The sequence below is a fragment of the Garra rufa genome, chromosome 25 (genome assembly GCF_049309525.1).
Source record: "Garra rufa chromosome 25, GarRuf1.0, whole genome shotgun sequence".
Classification (NCBI taxonomy): Eukaryota; Metazoa; Chordata; class Actinopteri; order Cypriniformes; family Cyprinidae; genus Garra; species Garra rufa.
The window spans coordinates 8,391,722-8,400,038 of NC_133385.1; positions in this window are offsets into that span (position 1 = coordinate 8,391,722).

Consider the following 8,317-nt stretch of genomic DNA (forward strand, 5'->3'; position numbering starts at 1 on the left):
GTTTAGAATTTCATGAAACTCAACACACACATCAATATTAATGATAGTTAGACACTGGCAAAAGGTCATAAATGGGCGTGGAGCAGGCACTCTATAGCGCCATCTTTTGACAAAAGTTGGGGGGTTAGTTTTTCCTACAGTCACCAAACTCTGTACATATATTGTTCTCATCAATCTGGACAACTTTCTAAATCAAACTCATTAGCTAAGACCAACAGGAAGCCGGCTATTTTGATTTGAATGTGGATTTTTGGAAAAATCAGGCTGTAAACAAATTCACACTCCTTCTAAGAATAACAAGGTATTCACACCAAACTTTTTTAACATGAAGAGAAGATTCTGAAGATGTTAAATTGCGAGCGGATTTGGGATATCTTGAACGGTGTTGACGTGGTGATTTTTTAAAAAACATAACCCTAATTTTTTATATCTTTAAAGTGCAGCATCCAAACTCTTTAAAACTTTTTTCACACAGAGATCTAATCATTATGAGCAAGTGCTGGTAATATCATAGTTATTCAAGCTTCTATGAATTAAAGAAAATTAAAAAAAGAAATCAGTAAACTGTTGTCACTGGGCTGACAGTCTGTGTTGACACTAAGAGTGACTGAAGGGGGAGGGGTGAAAGGGAAAGAGACCAGTGGAACATGCTGTTTTGCTTAAGACCATCTTTGAGGAAGATGCAATTTGCACATTGCACATTGCTGTAGTTTAATCTGCATAAATAAGTCTGAACTTTGAGAGTCTGATCTTTGAGAAAATATAAAGGGTCACGAACTCTTTCATTCTTTGTATATTGCAGTTGTTGTTTTTTATTTATTTTTTACTGAACTGTACCATGAACTTGTCCTATTCAGTCACATAGCAAAAGATTAAGAAAAATACAGCTTTTTAGCATGAGCGATTTATCTTCATTGATAGACATTTATTTTCATAATTAAAATTTGATTCAATAAAAAAAAAACACTAACAATTTCAAGACAAACTTTGACAACAAAACAAACTTTGCTGTTATCTGTTCAAAACATCTGAAAATTGTACCATTTTAAGATGAGTTATATTTATATATCGCCCCATTACAATACCCAACTTGATTTTTAAAGATATTTTGAAAGAATGAAGCGTTTATTGAGCACTTTATTGTTTATTGTTGTATACCCACATGAACTGTGTTCATGTTCATGTTAATTCACAGTACATACACTATGTTAAAAGATACTAATTTACCTTTAAACAATATATGAGTACTTTTTTAGGTTAATATTAATTAACATTAATAAATGCTTTTTATTATTGTTCATGTTAACAATGTTAACAAATGAAACTGGATGGTAAAGTTGTATATTTAGTGTGTATTTGTCTGTGTGTTGATTTAAAAATGTAACCCTTTCATTTCTGTAAACTTTAAATCCAAACTGGCAGAGGGTTACTGTGAATGCATGTGCCAACTGGGCACCGTTTTCCTAATTGATTCTTAGTTATGTAGCGCTTAAGAGTGATGTCTTATAACAGGAGTCACCTGCAAAGCAATGTCCACACACAAATGGAACAGATAGGTAACGATGACATTTAAACAGAAATGGTGGACGTAAAGCAAGCAATAATAACATTTTGTTATCATCATGAATTACATGTTCTTATCATCATCCTCAGAATATAGGGAAAATGTTCCCTATATTGTGAACGGCTTTGGGATATCTTGAACGGTGTTGATGTGGTGATTTATGAAAGTAACAATAAAAAAGATGAAGAGTTATTTTCATATATCTTTAAATTGCATTATTCTTACTCATCAAAACTTTTTACATATAAAGAACAAGAAATTCTTAGGAAATACGTGTAGTTTCAAAATGTTATCATGCTCAGAGGCCCCAAAAACATTAAAAGTGTCAAATAAATTCGTCAGATTAAAGCTCTAATACCAGGGATGAACACTAGAGGTCCTCATAAGATAAGGAATCGTTTGACCTCTAATGCTATTTAGCTCATTGTCAGTGTATAAGAATGACAATAATCCATAGAATCAGTTGATATGTACTGTACTGTCAGTGTAATTTTACATAATTATTTTGTATAGGTGCTTAAAGAGCATTAAAATATTTTTTTTATCTTTTAAGGAAAAATTATGTGATTTAAATACATATATACACTCTCACTGATAGAACAAAGTATCTTATAAGTATGACACTATACTGCTCAGTTCACTTAATTAGAATGAGAAACAAATACAAAAAGGCCAAAAAAAAAGGCCAAAAAGTCAACTAAGTTAATATGTATTTATTTTCAATATATTTGTTTATAATTATTTCACAGATGCTTATAGACTATTAAAATAATATTTAAAAATGCTTGTAGACCATAAAACATGGTAACTATTTAAAATAGGGTCCAATACCTACAAAAAAGCCTCTTGGAGCAAAATTTGACACCCAACAGGAAGTCGGTTATTTTTTTCTCAGCAAATTTGGTCATTTTTGCCATTTTCAGGCCTCGTACTTGAACGAACTCCTCCTAGAGATTTATCCGGATTAACGCCAAATTTGCTGAGTGTAATCTAAAGCACTTTGTGACGTTAAATTGCAAAGATCTAGAGTTTTCATTGGAGGGCGTGTCCATAGCGGTCTCGCAAATTTCGATGTTTCGCCATGAAAAAGGAAGTTTCTATAACTCAGGCATACAATGTCCGATCTGTCCCAAACTTCACATGTGTGATAACACTCCTGACCTGAAGACATCTACATTCCCATATTCAGTTATAGTCATAGCGCCACCTGCTGGCAACAGGAAGTGTCATGCTGTACTCTACAACAAACTCCTCCAAGAGATTTATACAGATCAACACTAAAATCGGTCAGTCTAATAAAAAGGCTTTAGTGATGTTAAATTGCGAAGATCTTGAGTTTTCGTTGAAGGGCATGTCCGTGGTGGCCTGACAAAGTTTGATGTTTGGTCATGGACATAGAAGTTGTTATAACTCAGCCATAAAATGTCCAATTTGCCTCAAACTTCACATGTTTGATAAGAGTCCTGGCCTGAAGACATCTTAAGGCCAATATTCAGATATTATCATAGCGCCACCTATTGACAGCAGGATATATCATATCTTGCACTAACTTAAACATACCAAGGTCAATCTGCACCAGACTTCATATGTTTGATGAAAGTGCTGGCCTGAACACATCTACATGTCAATAATCAGTTACAGGCATAGCGCCACCATCTGGCAGCAGGAGGTTTGGCACATTTAAGTGACTTTGATCTATTTTTCCTACATTTACTGTTTTAAAAGCATAATGCCCACCGTTTGCTGTTTTCCTAAAGCCACCGGTCGGCGGTGAGCCCGGGTGCGAGGGCCCGTTCATCGCTGCTTGCAGCTTTAATTATTATTATTATTGTTGTTGTTATATGATTATTAATACAATTTATTCATTTATTATTGCATTTATACTATTATTATTATTATTACTATGTTGTTGTTGTTGTTGTTGTTGTTGTTGTTGTTGTTGTTAAAAAAAGATGGCCATTCAAAAATAGCCTGTTATTCTGTATTTAGTTATTGTTGCAGGAATATAATATAAATAATATAATAATATTTAATAGTAATATTAAAAAATAATAAATAATGTATTAATAATAATAATTATTATTAGTAGTAGTAGTAGTATTATACTATCATTAATGCAATAATAATATTTTTTAATATTACTATTAAATATTTTATAATACAATTTATTATTATTATTATTATTATTATTATTATTATTATTATTATGTTGTTGTTGTTGTTGTTGTTGTTGTTGTTGTTGTTGTTAAAAAAAAGATGGCCATTCAAAAATAGCCTGTTATTCTGTATTTAGTTATTGTGGCAGGAATATAATATAAATAATATAATAATATTTAATAGTAATATTAAAAAATAATAAATAACGTATTAATAATAATAATAATAATTATTATTATTATTATTAGTATTATTATACTATCATTAATACAATAATAATATTTTTTAATATTACTATTAAATATTTTATAATACAATTTATTTATTATTATTATTATTATTATTATTATTATTATTATATTATTATTTTTATTATGTTGTTGTTGTTGTTGTTGTTGTTGTTAAAAAATTATGGCCATTCAAAAATAGCTGTCATTCTGTATTCAGTTATTGTGCCAGAAATATAATATAAACAGTATAATATTTTTTATTGTTAAAATATTTTACAAATATTAAATAATAAATAAATAATAATAATTTTGACTATTACATTAGATTATATTATAGTTCTAGCTATTATATATTATACAAAAATATTTTTATGTATTATTGTAAATCTATAATATGTAATTAATTATAAATTATATTAATTTAAGAATTCAGTATAATATTGTATAATATTTTGCTAGCAGCATATATTTTCTATTTCATTGTAATATTACATATATATTTATATATATTGCTTAAACAATATATATGTAATATATGTGCTCAAATAGCTCAATTTCTGTCGTCAAATGCCATTCCTTTATATTTAAAATCTGCCTCCTTTTGATGTCCTGCCGACTGCTTTGTTTGTTTGGTGTAAAAGCAGTTTTTAGCAAATATATCCTGAATTAAATGTACTTTTCTTACCCTTAAGGCAGCATTTGTTTCTTGTTTTAAGCATAAACCTCACTAAATTGAGTTAGAGTGATGTTTAGCATAAGCAAACACAAAGCTTAATATCTTGAAATCCTTATATTGCATGCTAAAGGCATCAAAAACTGTTTATTCATAGTTTTTTTTTATTATATCCTAGTAGATCCACTGCTTCAGTGTTGAATCAAGCACTTAGAGCCGACGTGGTTGAGGGGAAAGCGGATCTTTTAACCCCATTACATCGCTGTATGTAGGTCAGAAGATTTATAGGTTAGGATCGATCACGGCACAATCAGCGCCAGCCATTTTTCATCCCCGTAATTGGAAACTTTGCAGCAGGATGTGCCAGTTTAAGTTTGTTTGGTCAGGACATTGTGCTGGGCTCAGATACGGTTGAGTTTACTGTACTGTGTGTGTGCGATTGTGTTTGAGCTGAAAAGATCAGTCTGATGCACGACAAACTGTTCTGTTGGGCTTTCTCTCACTGTAATGCTGGAGAATCCCCAATATGTTAGACTGAAAGCCTGAAAAACATTGAGTTTTCTGAAGAGCTCTTAATCCTGTCTGCATCAGATGACCTGGATTGAACAATACCCATCATTCATAGCTATATCTATTATACTTAAGGGTCAGTGTCCGGTTTGCCCCAGTTTGATGCTGTAATACCAATGCAGATCTAATTTATTTATAATAATATGAAACAATAAAATGTATTATTATTATTCATATTATTACCATATGGTTTTAAAAAATGCAAATTAGATTTAAAGAAAGAGCATGTGACGACGAAAATTGAGCTATTTAAAAATGCACAAGGAAACTTAAACAAAATAAATAAATAAATGTTGAATTTTATTTTTATTATTTTATATAATTGCTGAAGAAAAAAAATATACATATATATTTTTAGCTGAAATTAAAAGACCTCTACAAAATACCTCTATTTTTAATAAAACAAAAACAATAATATTTGTATTAATATATTAATATTATTAATATATTATTATTATTATTATTATTATTATTATTATTATTATTATTACCATGCGGTTTTAAAAAAATCTCTACATTGATGGCCATTAAAAATAACTGTCTGTAATCAGTTGTGCTAGAAATATAAAATAAATAATATTGTAATATTGAATAATAAATATTAAATAATAAATAATTAAATAACAACCAAAAAAATATAAATTCTCTCTATATATATTATTTATTGTTATAATTATAATACAAATTATTATTATTATTATTATTATTATTATTATTATTATTAATGTGTCAGAAATGTAATATATATTATCTAATATTATTTATATACATATTATAATACAACATAAATAACAAGTGTATATTTATTACAAATAAAATGAATTAATACAGTTTAATACAAATAAAATAAAAGGATGTCTGTTTCAGTCAGTTTTTAATATATAGTTGTAAATATATATGTAATTATGAATTATATTATTTTAAGAATTATGTAATTTAGCTATATATATATATATATATATATATATATATATATATATATATGTGTGTGTGTGTAATATTTTTCTAGCAGCATATATTTAATATTTAATATTTCATTGTAAAATTGATGTGTATTACTAATATATTTGAATATATCATGTAATTGATTATACTTTATAGATTTATAATTATATTAATAATGATGTATGAAATGAAATAGCTATATATACAAAATATATACAAAATATAAGATTTCCTAATAATATATAATTATATCATAATAATTTAATAATTATGTAATATGAAGTAAAATAATTTATTTAAATTTTTTATTATTATTTAATAATAATATTTAATATTTATGTAATATTTATTAAAATGATTTATTAAATATATTTTAAATATTTATTAAAAATGTTTTGTGTGTATTATATATATAATACAACATATATTTGATATATAAAAAATCTAATGTATTTTATTCATATATATTATATATATATATATTTAAAATGTATATTTAATATATTAAAAATGAAATCTATTTTGCATCTGTATAATGTATAATTAATGCTAAATACAGAATTAATACCAAATTAAATTATTATTATTATTATTATTATTATTATTATTATTATTATTATAAATTCTAAATATATAATGAATTCCAAATTATATTATTATTATTTTTTAATAATAATAATAATAATATAATTTTGAATTCATTATATGTTTAGAATTAATAATAATAATAATATTTAATAATTATGTCATATTTATAATTTTTTTTTATATTTATTAAAAATGTTTTTTGTGTGTATTATGTATATAATTTGCCATATAAACAAATATATATTTATATATATATATATGTAATATATAATTAGTTGAATTCCTATATATATATATATATATATATATATATATATATATATATATATATATATATATATATAGTGTGTGTGTGTGTACCTGGTATTCATCACGTTGTGGGGACCAAATGTCCCCACAAGGATAGGAATACCAGTAGATTTTGACCTTGTGGGGACATTTCTCAGGTCCCCATGAGGAAACAGGCTTATAAATCATGCACAATGAGTTTTTTTGATGAAGTAAAAGTGTGCACAATCTCCTGTGAGGGCTAGGTTTAGGTGTAGGGTAGGTGTAGGGCCATAGAAAATACGGTTTGTACAGTATAAAAACCATTACGCCTATGGAATGTCCCCCATAAAACATGTAAACCAGTGTGTGTGTGTGTGTGTGTGTGTGTGTGTGTGTGTGTGCGCGCGCGCGTGCGCACATCTATCTTTCTACTCTCTATATAACTATTATTATTATTATTAAATTGTATATGTTATGATTTCATATTATATATAGGATTGCTACAGCATATTTCTCTCCAGATCTTCCTGAGCTGCATGTAGGAATCACAGAGTGCTGTAGAATATCAGGCAGATGGTGATCCAGTAAATGAGGCACAAATGTGTCAGCGCTCTCAGGTGGTTTCCATAGGCAACAGTATGGCGCACACGTGTTGAATGTGCGCATCAAATCAGCCGTATTTATTAAATTCTACTGTCTCCAGCACCTCATTCTCTCGGCTGAGCCTCGGACCGCAGGTTCACGTTCGGAGGTCGCGTGCGCCGGTCACGACTGATATTTATAAAGGCTTCTCCGTGAGTATGCTGATCCGACGAAGCTGGCCTCCTCCGTGCCCTGAAATCCATATTCATCAGGATATGAAAGGTTATAACTTGTCCTACATCAGCACTTCTGCTCGCCGCTTAATTAGATCTTATATTTCATCCGAGCTTCCAGCTCAAACTTTTCGCTCACGCTGATTACAGCCCGACAAAGTTGTAGCTCAAGCGCAGCGTGATGCTAGCGTCTAAGCGTCGTGACGCTCGCTAAAACCCCCGCGTAGTCAATCGTTCCAGCTTTGATTTGCCTCTAATGGAGGATGTGTTTGCCTCTGGTTGCACCAATATGACTAATTAGGCTTTGGTGTGAATAATTAAAGAGGGGTAGCATGACCAGTGGTAACAAGTACAGTTAGCGAAAAGCAATTAGCAGATTTAGCACCTGCAAAGACCATTTATCCTTTTTAGCATTTTGCTGTTGTTGTAAGGAAGGAGATCTCTGGCTGCGTTTCAAACCACAGTGAGCTACGAAGGTAACTGCCTCCTATAGCAGCATATTAAC